The sequence below is a fragment of the Oncorhynchus masou genome, unplaced genomic scaffold, assembly GCF_036934945.1.
Source record: "Oncorhynchus masou masou isolate Uvic2021 unplaced genomic scaffold, UVic_Omas_1.1 unplaced_scaffold_8352, whole genome shotgun sequence".
Lineage (NCBI taxonomy): Eukaryota > Metazoa > Chordata > Actinopteri > Salmoniformes > Salmonidae > Oncorhynchus > Oncorhynchus masou.
The window spans coordinates 1-12,713 of record NW_027014815.1 but is presented as its reverse complement, the minus strand read 5'-3'; the positions used below and the strand labels follow the sequence as shown (position 1 = coordinate 12,713).

Below are 12,713 nucleotides of genomic sequence, written 5' to 3'. Positions count from 1 at the left end.
CATAGTAGTTATACATAGTCAATACATAGTAGTGCACTAGTTTTGACCTGGGTCAATACATAGTAGTGCACTTTTCATAGGGAGACATTTTGGGACACGCTCTTGATAATGTTTGTGTGTGTCAACCAAATGTTTTATATCCCTTTGTGCTACAGCGGAGGGGGAATGCCACAGAGATGGAGAAAGCCCTGGCCAAGCCCTGTGACCCAGAGGCCTACGAGAAGAAGATCAAGCTTCTAGAGAAGCAGAGGAAAGATGTGAGTCCCTCTCAACGTTACATCAGGTGTTCTCTTGCCACGTAAAAAAAGTTTTTGTTATAAAAGTGTATGTCCCAAATGACACCCTATTCCCTTCTTTTTTTTTTTAACATAGTAGTGCACTAGTTTTGACCCGGGTCAATACATAGTAGTGCACTAGTTTTGACCTGGGTCAATACATAGTATTGCACTAGTTTTGACCCGGGTCAGTACATAGTAGTGCACTAGTTTTGACCCGGGTCAATACATAGTAGTGCACTAGTTTTGACCTGGGTCAATACATAGTATTGCACTAGTTTTGACCCGGGTCAATACATAGTAGTGCACTTTTCATAGGGAGACATTTTGGGACACGCTCTTGATAAGGTGTTCGTGTTCCCGCTTGAGAGAGTCTGTGAACAAAATGTGTACATGACGTATTGGTTTTAGTCATATTTCTGTTGTGATGATGATGATGATGATGATAACAGGTACTGGATGTTAACAAGCAATGGGATGCCCAGTGAACTCGATGAAGTCACAGTTTGAACAGAAGGTATGTTCTAGCCTCTCACACACACACACACACACACACACACTGTGTTCATATAGTAACCTGTGTGTGTTGATGGAGAAGATGTAGTGGTGTGTATTTGATGACACCCAGGCTCTGTGTGTGTGTGTGTGTGTGTGTGTGTGTCAACCACATATTCTTGTGACACATCAGAAACCCCTCACCTCTCTGGTACTCACTGTTCCTGCTGTGGTCCACACACCCACACACTGAGACGCACACCCCACACACTGAGACGCGCTCACACACACTGAGACGCACACACCTACACGCCCACACACACTTCCACGGCTCTGAGCTTTGGAGCTAACCCTAAACTGCTCCACATCATTCTTCTGAGTCTGAATATGATTCTGATCATATGTCTCGTTGAAAAGACATACTCCCTGTATTTAAGAGTTTGAACCCCCCATCAGATCACAGACCTGCGTCAGGCTAGCAGACTCCCAGAAGGCCGTGCAGGACTTAGAGGCGGAGCGAGAACAGAGGCAGCGGGACCACGATAAGAAGCTGCTGCTCGCCAAGTCCAAGATTGAGAACGTACAGGTGAGAACAGACAGAAACCTAGTACAGACCCAACCGTGTCCTCAAGACGTGTACAAACCCAACAACGTACACAACATTTTTTGTGTGTGTGTGTGTGTGTCCGGTCTTCACTGCTGGGAACACGTGCATGTCAGTGGGGAGGAGAACCACTTCAGCCACGGTCCAATGAGTATTTCTCACCAGTCTGTTGTGACACAATGGACTCAAAAATAGCTCATTTGAAGCCAAGGAAATCAAATATGTATGTAGACATAACATGCACAGATTAAAGCTACTCCAGGAAGTGACGCGGGCTAGCTCAGTGCTGCCCCTCTCATTGAGTATCTCAAGTTGAAGGCCAACCGGGTACTGCAGGCTGCCAGGAGCAACTGAATTATCCTAATAACTTCTTCTGTGTGCAAATTTTTCTGATGTAATGTTACATTTTGTCACATACCGCCGAATACAACAGGTGTAGACTGAACCGTGAAATGCTTAGTTATGAGTCTTTTCCCAACAATGCAGAGTACTAATATATACACCCACACACATTTAAGTACATTACATTTAAGTCATTTGGCAGACGGTCTTATCCAGAGCGACTTACAAATTGGTGAATTCACCTTATGACATCCAGTGGAACAGCCACTTTACAATAGTGCATCTAAATCATTTGAAACTCCCCATCCCGGGTTCCGGGATCGTGACTAAAGCCTCAGGCTCATTAGCATAACGCAACGTTAACAATTTCTGAAAATCGCAAATAAAATTAAAATAATGCGTTTGCTCTCAAGCTTAGCCTTTTCTTAACAACACTGTCATCTCAGATTTTCAAAATATGCTTTTGAACCATAGAAATGGACTAATTTGTGTAAGAGTATGCAAAGCTAGCATAGCATTTGTGTAGCATGTAGCACGCAACATTTTCCACAAAAGCCAGATAACCAAATAAATAAAATCATTTACCTTTGAAGAGCTTCTGATGTTTTCACGAGGAGGCTCTCAGTCACATACCAAATGCGCAGTGTTTCCTGAAAGCGTCTGTGTAGGAGAAATCGTTCCGCTTTCTACATTGCGCCTGGCTACTGAAACGAACCGAAATGCAGTCACCTACAACGTAAAACTTTTTCCGGATTAACTACATAATATCGACCGAAACATGGCAAACGTTGTTTGGAATCAGTCCTCAAGGTGTTTTTTCACATATCTCTTCATTGACATGCAGTTCGTGGAAGCTTGCTTTCCTCTCTGTATTCCTTGGAAAAATACTGGCAGGTGACTTTGCGCACCAATTTGGCGCAGGACACCGGGCGGACACGTGGTAAATGTGGTATCTTATGGTCAATCTTCCAATGATCTGCCTACAAATACGTCACAATGCTGCAGACACCTTGGGGAAACGACAGAGAGGTTGATTCATTCCTCTTGCGTTCACAGCCATATAAGGAGATCATGACAAACAGAGCCTCAAAAATCCTTGTCATTTCCTGGATGCCATCTCATCTTGGTTTTGCCTGAAGCTCACGTTAAAGGGCACGCACAGAGAAGATCTTTGTATTTCTGGACACGTCAGAGTGTTTTCTTTCGAACAGTAGCAATTATATGCATAGTCGAGCATCTTTTTGTGACAAAATATCTTGTTTAAAACGGGAACGTTTTTCATCCAAAAATGAAATTGCGCCCCTAGAGTTCCAAGAAGTTAAGGGGAGGGGGGGGTGAGAAGGATTACTTTATCCTATCCTAGGTATTCCTTAAAGAGGTGGGGTTTCAGGTGTCTCCGGAAGGTGGTGATTGACTCCAGTACTGAGTCAATATGCAGGGATACCAGGTTAAGATAATTGATGTAATATTCGCATGTACAGAGCCTTCGGAGTAGTCTCCGGGGCCTTCGGAGTAGTCTCCGGGGCCTTCGGAGTAGTCTCCGGGGCCTTCGGAGTAGTCTCCGGGGCCTTCGGAGTAGTTTCCGGGGCCTTCGGAGTAGTTTCCGGGGCCTTCGGAGTAGTTTCCGGGGCCTTCGGAGTAGTTTCCGGGGCCTTCGGAGTAGTTTCCGGGGCCTTCGGAGTAGTTTCTGGGGCCTTCGGAGTAGTCTCCGGGGCCTTCAGGGTAGTCTCCGGGGCCTTCAGGGTAGTCTCCAGGGCCTTCAAGGTAGTTTCTGGAGCCTTCGGAGTAGTTTCTGGGGCCTTCAGGGTAGTTTCTGGGGCCTTCAGGGTAGTCTCCGGGGCCTTCAGGGTAGTTTCTGGGGCCTTCAGGGTAGTCATACCCCTTGACTTATTACACATTTTGTTGGATTCAAAATTGATAAAATAATCTCACCCATCTATCAGTTAGGATCACCTCCTTTTTTATTTTAAGAATGTGAAATGTCAGAATAATAGTATGATTTATTTAAGATTTTATTTCTTTCATCACATTCCCAGTGGGTCAGAGGTTTTACATACACTCAATTAGTATTTTGTAGCAGTGCCTTTAAATTGTTTAACTTGGTCAAATGTTTTGAGTAGCCTTCCACAAGCTTCCCACAGTAATTTGGGTGAATTTTGGCCCATTCCTCCTGATAGAGCTGGTGTAACTGAGTCAGGTTTGTAAGCCTCCTTGCTCGCACACGCTTTTTCAGTTCTGCCCACAAATTATCTATAGGATTGAGGTCAGGGCTTTGTGATGGCCACTCCAATACCTTGACTTTGTTGTCCTTCAGCCATTTTGCCACAAATTTAGAAGTATGCTTGGGGTCATTGTCCATTCGGAAGATTCATTGCGACCAAGCTTTAACTTCCTGACTGATGTCTTGAAATGTTGCTTCAATATATCCACAATTTTTCTGCCTCATACTGCCATCTATTTTGTGAAGTGCACCAGTCCCTCCTGCAGCAAAGCACCCCCACAACATGATGCTGCCACCCTCATGCTTCACGGTTGGGATTGTGTTTTTTGGCTTGCAAGCCTCCTCCTTTTTGCTCCAAACATAACAATGGTCATTATGGCCAAACAGTTCTATTTTTGTTTCATCAGACCAGAGGACATTTCTCCAAAAAGTACAATCTTTGTCCCCATTTGCAGTTGCAAACCGTAGTCTGGCTTTTTTATGGTGGTTTTGGAGCAGTGGCTTCTTCCTTGCTGAGTGGCCTTTCAGGTTATGTCGATATAGGACTCGTTTTACTGTGGATATATATACTTTGTACTTGTTTCCTCCAGAATCTTCACAAGGTCCTTTTGCTGTTGTTCTGGGATTGATTTGCACTTTTCGCACCAAAGTACTTTCATCTCTAGGAGACAACGCGTCTCCTTCCTGAGAGGTATGACGGCTGCATGGTCCCATGGTGTTTATACTTGCGTACTATTGTTTGTACAGATCAACGTGGTACCTTCAGGTGTTTTGAAATTGCTCCCAACGATGAACCAGACTTGTGGAGGTCTACAAAAAATTCAGAGGTCTTGGCTGATTTCTTTTGATTTTCCTATGATGTCAAGCAAAGATGTACTGAGTTGGAAGGTAGGCCTTGAAATACATCCACAGGTACATCTCCAATTGACTCAAATGATGTCAATTAGCCTATCAGAAGCTTCTAAAGCCATGACATTATTTTCTGGAAATTTCCAAGCTGTTTAAAGGCACTGTCAACTTAGTGTGTGTAAACCTCTGACCCACTGGAATTGTGATACAGTGAAATAATCTGTCTGTAAACAATTGTTGGAAAAATTACTTGTCATGCACAAAGTAGATGTCCTAACTGACTTGCCAAAACTATAGTTTGTTAACAAGAAATGTGTGGAGTGGTTGAAAAACAAGTTTTAATGACTCCAACCTAAGTGGATGTAAACTTACGACTTCAACTGCATCTAATTTACACAAGTAGTCACACCCCTGAGTCAATACTTTGTAGAAGCATCTTTGATTACAGATTTTTGAGTCTTTCTGGGTAAGTCTCTAAGAGCTTTCCACACCTGGATTGTGCAACATTTGCCCATTTTTAAAAATGTATATTTTTTTAAATTATTTTATAAATTCATCAAGCTCGGTCAAATTGGTTGTTGATCATTGCTAGACAACCATTTTCAGGTCTTGCCATCGATTTAAGTCAAAACTGTAACACAACCATTCAGGAACATTCACTGCCTTCTTGGTAAACAACTCCTATTTGACCTTCTTTATTTAACCAGGCAAGTCAGTTAAGAACAAATTCTTATTTTCAATGACGGCCTAGGAACAGTGGGTTAACTGCCTGTTCAGGGGCAAGAACGACAGATTTGTACCTTGTCAGCTCGGGATTCGAACTTGCAACCTTTCGATTACTAGTCCAACGCTCTAACCACTAGGCTACCCTGTCGCCTTGTGTTTTACTTTATTGTCCTGCTGAAAGGTGACTTTATCTCCCAGTGTCTGGTGGAAAGCAGACTGAACCAGGTTTTCCTCTAGGATTTTGACTGTGCTTTGCTCCATTCCATTTCTTTTTTTTTTTATCCTGGAAAAACTCCCCAGTCCTTTTGATTACAAGCATACCCATAACATTATGCAGCCACCACTATGCTTATAAATACGGGGAGTGGTACTCAGTAATATGTTTGAGGCAAAGCAAATACAACACTTTGTATTCAGGACAAAAAGTTCATTTATTTTCCACATCTTTTGCAGTTTCACTTTAGTGCCTTGTTGCAAACAGGATGCGCGTTTTGGAATATGTTTATTCTGTACAGGCTTCCTTCTTTTCACTCTGTCAATTAGGTTAGTATTGTAGAGTAACTAATAATGTTGTTGATCCATACTCAGGTTTCTGACCATTAAACTCTGTGACTGTTTTAAAGTCCCCATTGACCAGTGACAGAACATCTAAATGTAATCCATTTTCAATTCAGGCAGTAGAACTGTTCAGGCAGTAACACTGGGGCGGCAGCGTAGCCTAGTGGTTAGAGCGTTGGACTAGTATTTCTTTAAATAAATTTAAAAAAACACAACATGTAGAATAAGTCAATGGGTGTGAATACCTTCTGAAGGGAATGTAGGTAAGGGTAAAAGTGACGAGGTAATCAGGATAGATATTAAGTGTGTGTGTGTGTGTGTGTGTGTTGGAACTGTCAGTGTAGTATGTGTGAGTGGAGTCCAGTGCAAGGGTCAATGTAAATAATAAAGGGGCTCAATGCAAATAGTCTGGGTAGCCATTTTGATGAGCTGTTCAGCAGTCTGGCGGCTTGGGGGGTAGAAGCTGTTCAGCAGTCTGGTGGCTTGGGGGGTAGAATCTTTTTTGCGAAAACATGCCAGGTTGACTGATATAGTGTTGGTCATTGTTAGGTCACCATCAGATGAACTTTAACCTGACAGTCTCTGACATGTGGAACATTACATTACTCACATCCTTCAGTTTAAACTGTGAATGAACTCTGAACCGGTGGAGTCGAAGCAGGTTGTGGTAATGTTGTGTGAATGTTTTCAGGGGGAGAAGGAGTGTCTGAACTCTGAGACCACAGAGTTGAAGCAGAAGGTTCGTTACCTGCAGGATCAGCTGCTGCCCCTCAGTAAACAGAGAGAGTACCAGGAGAAGGAGATACAACGCCTCAACAGGGTCTCTATCGTGTGTGTGTGTGTGTGTACTGTGTGTGTGTACTGTGTGTGTGTACTGTGTGTGTGTGTGTGTACTGTGTTCTAATTTACTGTCTCCCTCTGCCACCCTTCAGGCTTTAGAAAAGGCCCTGAACCTGCATCCTCCCCCGTCCTCCCAGCAGCCACCGGGCCAGGGCACCAGTGGTAACCATGACGACATGCCTAGTAACTTGAGGCGGGAGCTTCTCACTCAGATAACGGTGTTAAAGGAACAGGTCAGTTGGACACACTTAGTACCCGAGGTAATCCTCCTCCCTCACCAATTTAGTACCCGAGGTAATCCTCCTCCCTCACCAACTTAGTACCCGAGGTAATCCTCCTCCCTCACCAACTTAGCACCCGAGGTAATCCTCCTCCCTCACCAACTTAGCACCCGAGGTAATCCTCCTCCCTCACCAATTTAGTACCCGAGGAGGTAATCCTCCTCCCTCACCAATTTAGTACCCGAGGTGGTAATCCTCCTCCCTCACCAACTTAGTACCCGAGGTAATCCTCCTCCCTCACCAACTTAGTACCCGAGGTGGTAATCCTCCTCCCTCACCAACTTAGTACCCCGGTGGTAATCCTCCTCCCTCACCAACTTAGTACCCGAGGTGGTAATCCTCCTCCCTCACCAACTTAGTACCCGAGGTGGTAATCCTCCTCCCTCACCAACTTAGTACCCGAGGTGGTAATCCTCCTCCCTCACCAACTTAGTACCCGAGGTGGTAATCCTCCTCCCTCACCAACTTAGTACCCGAGGTGGTAATCCTCCTCCTCCCTCACCAACTTAGTACCCGAGGTGGTAATCCTCCTCCTCCCTCACCAACATAGTACCCGAGGTGGTAATCCTCCTCCTCCCTCACCAACATAGTACCCGAGGTGGTAATCCTCCTCCTCCCTCACCAACATAGTACCCGAGGTGGTAATCCTCCTCCCTCACCAACTTAGTACCCGAGGTAATCCTCCTCCCTCACCAACTTAGTACCCGAGGTGGTAATCCTCCTCCTCCCTCACCAACTTAGTACCCGAGGTGGTAATCCTCCTCCTCCCTCACCAACTTAGTACCCGAGGTGGTAATCCTCCTCCTCCCTCACCAACTTAGTACCCGAGGTGGTAATCCTCCTCCTCCCTCACCAACTTAGTACCCGAGGTGGTAATCCTCCTCCTCCCTCACCAACTTAGTACCCGAGGTGGTAATCCTCCTCCTCCCTCACCAACTTAGTACCCGAGGTAATCCTCCTCCCTCACCAACTTAGTACCCGAGGTAATCCTCCTCCCTCACCAATTTAGTACCCGAGGTAATCCTCCTTCCTCACCAACTTAGTACCCGAGGTAATCCTCCTTCCTCCTCCCTCACCAACTTAGTACCCGAGGTAATCCTCCTTCCTCCTCCCTCACCAACTTAGTACCCGAGGTAATCCTCCTCCCTCACCAACTTAGCACCCGAGGTAATCCTCCTCCCTCACCAACTTAGCACCCGAGGTAATCCTCCTCCCTCACCAATTTAGCACCCGAGGTAATCCTCCTCCCTCACCAATTTAGTACCCGAGGTGGTAATCCTCCTCCCTCACCAACTTAGTACCCGAGGTGGTAATCCTCCTCCCTCACCAACTTAGTACCCGAGGTGGTAATCCTCCTCCCTCACCAACTTAGTACCCGGGTGGTAATCCTCCTCCCTCACCAACTTAGTACCCGAGGTGGTAATCCTCCTCCCTCACCAACTTAGTACCCGAGGTGGTAATCCTCCTCCCTCACCAACTTAGTACCCGAGGTGGTAATCCTCCTCCCTCACCAACTTAGTACCCGAGGTGGTAATCCTCCTCCCTCACCAACTTAGTACCCGAGGTGGTAATCCTCCTCCCTCACCAACTTAGTACCCGAGGTGGTAATCCTCCTCCCTCACCAACTTAGTACCCGAGGTGGTAATCCTCCTCCCTCACCAACTTAGTACCCGAGGTGGTAATCCTCCTCCTCCTCACCAACTTAGTACCCGAGGTGGTAATCCTCCTCCTCCCTCACCAACATAGTACCCGAGGTGGTAATCCTCCTCCTCCCTCACCAACATAGTACCCGAGGTGGTAATCCTCCTCCTCCCTCACCAACATAGTACCCGAGGTGGTAATCCTCCTCCCTCACCAACTTAGTACCCGAGGTGGTAATCCTCCTCCCTCACCAACTTAGTACCCGAGGTGGTAATCCTCCTCCCTCACCAACTTAGTACCCGAGGTGGTAATCCTCCTCCCTCACCAACTTAGTACCCGAGGTGGTAATCCTCCTCCCTCACCAATTTAGTACCCGAGGTAATCCTCCTTCCTCACCAATTTAGTACCCGAGGTAATCCTCCTTCCTCCTCCCTCACCAACTTAGTACCCGAGGTTATCCTCCTTCCTCCTCCCTCACCAACTTAGTACCCGAGGTAATCCTCCTTCATCCTCCCTCACCAACTTAGTACCCGAGGTAATCCTCCTCCCTCACCAACTTAGTACCCGAGGTAATCCTCCTCCCTCACCAACTTAGTACCCGAGGTAATCCTCCTCCCTCACCAATTTAGTACCCGAGGTAATCCTCCTCCCTCACCAATTTAGTACCCGAGGTAATCCTCCTTCCTCCTCCCTCACCAACTTAGTACCCGAGGTAATCCTCCTCCCTCACCAACTTAGTACCCGAGGTAATCCTCCTCCCTCACCAATTTAGTACCCGAGGTAATCCTCCTTCCTCCTCCCTCACCAACTTAGTACCCGAGGTAATCCTCCTCCCTCACCAACTTAGTACCAGTAATCCTCCTCCCTCACCAATTTAGTACCCGAGGTAATCCTCCTCCCTCACCAATTTAGTACCAGGTAATCCTCCTTCCTCCTCCCCTCACCAACTTAGTACCGAGGTAATCCTCCTCCCTCACCAACTTAGTACCCGAGGTAATCCTCCTCCCTCACCAATTTAGTACCCGAGGTAATCCTCCTTCCTCACCAACTTAGTACCCGAGGTAATCCTCCTCCCTCACCAACTTAGTACCCGAGGTAATCCTCCTCCCTCACCAACTTAGTACCCGAGGTAATCCTCCTCCTCACCAATTTAGTACCCGAGGTAATCCTCCTTCCTCACCAACTTAGTACCCGAGGTAATCCTCCTCCCTCACCAACTTAGTACCCGAGGTAATCCTCCTCCCTCACCAACTTAGTACCCGAGGTAATCCTCCTCCCTCACCAACTTAGTACCGGTAATCCTCCTCCCTCACCAATTTAGTACCCGAGGTAATCCTCCTTCCTCCTCCCTCACAACTTAGTACCCAGGTAATCCTCCTCCTCACCAACTTAGTGCCCGAAGTAATCCTCCTCCTCACCAATTTAGTACCCGAGGTAATCCTCCCCTCACCAATTTAGTACCCGAGGTAATCCTCCTTCCTCCTCCTCACCAACTTAGTACCCGAGGTAATCCTCCTCCCTCACCAATTTAGTACCTGAGGTAATCCTCCTCCCTCACCAACTTAGTACCCAGTGTAATCCTCCTTCCTCACCAACTTAGTACCCGAGTTAATCCTCCTCCCTCACCAACTTAGTACCCGAGGTAATCCTCCTCCCTCACCAACTTAGTACCCGAGGTAATCCTCCTTCCTCCTCCCTCACCAACTTAGTACCCGAGGTAATCTTCCTCCCTCACCAACTTAGTACCCGAGGTAATCCTCCTCCCTCACCAACTTAGTACCCGAAGTAATCCTCCTCCCTCACCAATTTAGTACCCTAGGTAATCCTCCTCCCTCACCAATTTAGTACCCGAGGTAATCCTCCTTCCTCCTCCCTCACCAACTTAGTACCCGAGGTAATCCTCCTCCCTCACCAACTTAGTACCTGAGGTAATCCTCCTCCCTCACCACTTAGTACCCGAGGTAATCCTCCTCCCTCACCAACTTAGTACCCGAGGTAATCCTCCTCCCTCACCAACTTAGTACCCGAGGTAATCCTCCTTCCTCCTCCCTCATCAACTTAGTACCCAAGGTAATCTTCCTCCCTCACCAACTTAGTACCCGAGGTAATCCTCCTCCCTCACCAACTTAGTACCCGAAGTAATCCTCCTCCCTCACCAATTTAGTACCCTAGGTAATCCTCCTCCTCACCAATTTAGTACCCGAGGTAATCCTCCTTCCTCCTCCCTCACCAACTTAGTACCCGAGGTAATCCTCCCCCTCCCTCACCAACTTAGTACCTGAGGTAATCCTCCTCCCTCACCACTAGTACCGAGAAATCCTCCTCCTCACCAACTTAGTACCCAGGGTAATCCTCCTTCCTCCTCCCTCACCAACTTAGTACCCGAGGTAATCCTCCTTCCTCCTCCCTCACCAACTTAGTACCCGAAGGTAATCCTCCTCACCAATTTAGTACCAGCAATCCTCCTCCCTCTGCACTTAGCACCCGGGTAATCCTCCTCCTCACCAACTTAGTACCCGAGGTAATCCTCCTCCCTCACCAACTAGTACCCGAGGTAATCCTCCTTCCTCCTCCTCACCAACTTAGTACCCAAGGTAATCCTTCCTCCTCACCAACTTAGTACCCGAGGTAATCCTCCTCCTCACCAACTTAGTACCCGAGTAATCCTCCTCCCTCACCAATTTAGTACCCTAGGTAATCCTCTCCTCACACAATTTAGTACCCGAGGTAATCCTCCTCCTTCCTCCTCCTCACCAACTTAGTACCCGAGGTAATCCTCCTCCCTCACACAACTTAGTACCTGAGGTAATCCTCCTCCCTCACTCACTTAGTACCCGAGGTAATCCTCCTCCTCACCAACTCTAGTACCCGGAAATCCTCCTTCCTCCTCCCCTCCCAACTTAGTACCCGAGGTAACTCTCCTTCCTCCTCCTCACCAACTTAGTACCCGAGGTAATCCTCCCTCACCCAATTTAGTACCCAAAATCTCCTCCCTCACCAACAGAAATGCAGGGTAATCCTCCTCCCCCTCACCAATGGTAGTACCAGGAGTAATCCTCCTCCCTCCTCCCTCACCAATTTAGTACCCGAGGTAACTCTCCTCCTCACCAATTTAGTACCCGAGGTAATCCTCCTCCCTCATAACTTAGTACCGAGGTAATCCTCCTCCCTCACCAATTTAGTACCCGAGGTAATCCTCCTTCCTCCTCCTCACCAACTTAGTACCCGAGGTAATCCTCCTTCCTCCTCCCTCACCAATTTGGTACCAGGTAATCCTCCTCCTCACCAACTTAGTGCCGAGGTAATCCTCCTTCCTCCCCTCACTAATTTAGTACCCGAGGTAATCCTCCTCCTCACTCAATTTAGTACCCGAGGTAATCCTCCTTCCTCCCTCACCAACTTAGTACCAGGGTAAATCCTCCTCCCCTCACCAACTTAGGCCGCCAGGTAATCCTCCTCCCATTGCTGTCTGCTCTCAGGTGAAGATCTTTGAGGAGGACTTTAGGAAAGAGAGGAGCCACAGGAACGAATGAACGAGGGAAAAGGAGGACTTGAGGAGACAGGTGGAGAGGCTGCAGGGTCAGGGTGACCAACCTCTACCAATCCAGGGTTAGGAGCTGCTTCTTATCTACTTTCCTAAATGGCACCCCATTTTTCTATGTAGTGCACATACCTGTGGGCCCTGGTCAATAGTGCACTGTATAGGGAATAGGGAGGCCTCTTCTGGGACGCAGACTGTTTCACAGCACTTTGCATTGACTAGGAAGGTTCTCATCTCCCCCACCTCCCGTGTGGGGTTTCCTGATGTGTGTTCATCCATTTGTTTCATTGGTTTGTTCCTCTGACATCTTGTCCAGGCCCAGAGGGAGAGATGCAAGCTG

The 12,713-nt window shown here is 47.3% G+C and overlaps 1 pseudogene; it reads left to right on the top strand.

The window, feature by feature from the left end:
• Nucleotides 1-155: 155 nt before the first annotated feature.
• On the top strand, nt 156-12,417 carry LOC135537750 (TNFAIP3-interacting protein 1-like; annotated as a pseudogene).
• Nucleotides 12,418-12,713: the final 296 nt, after the last annotated feature.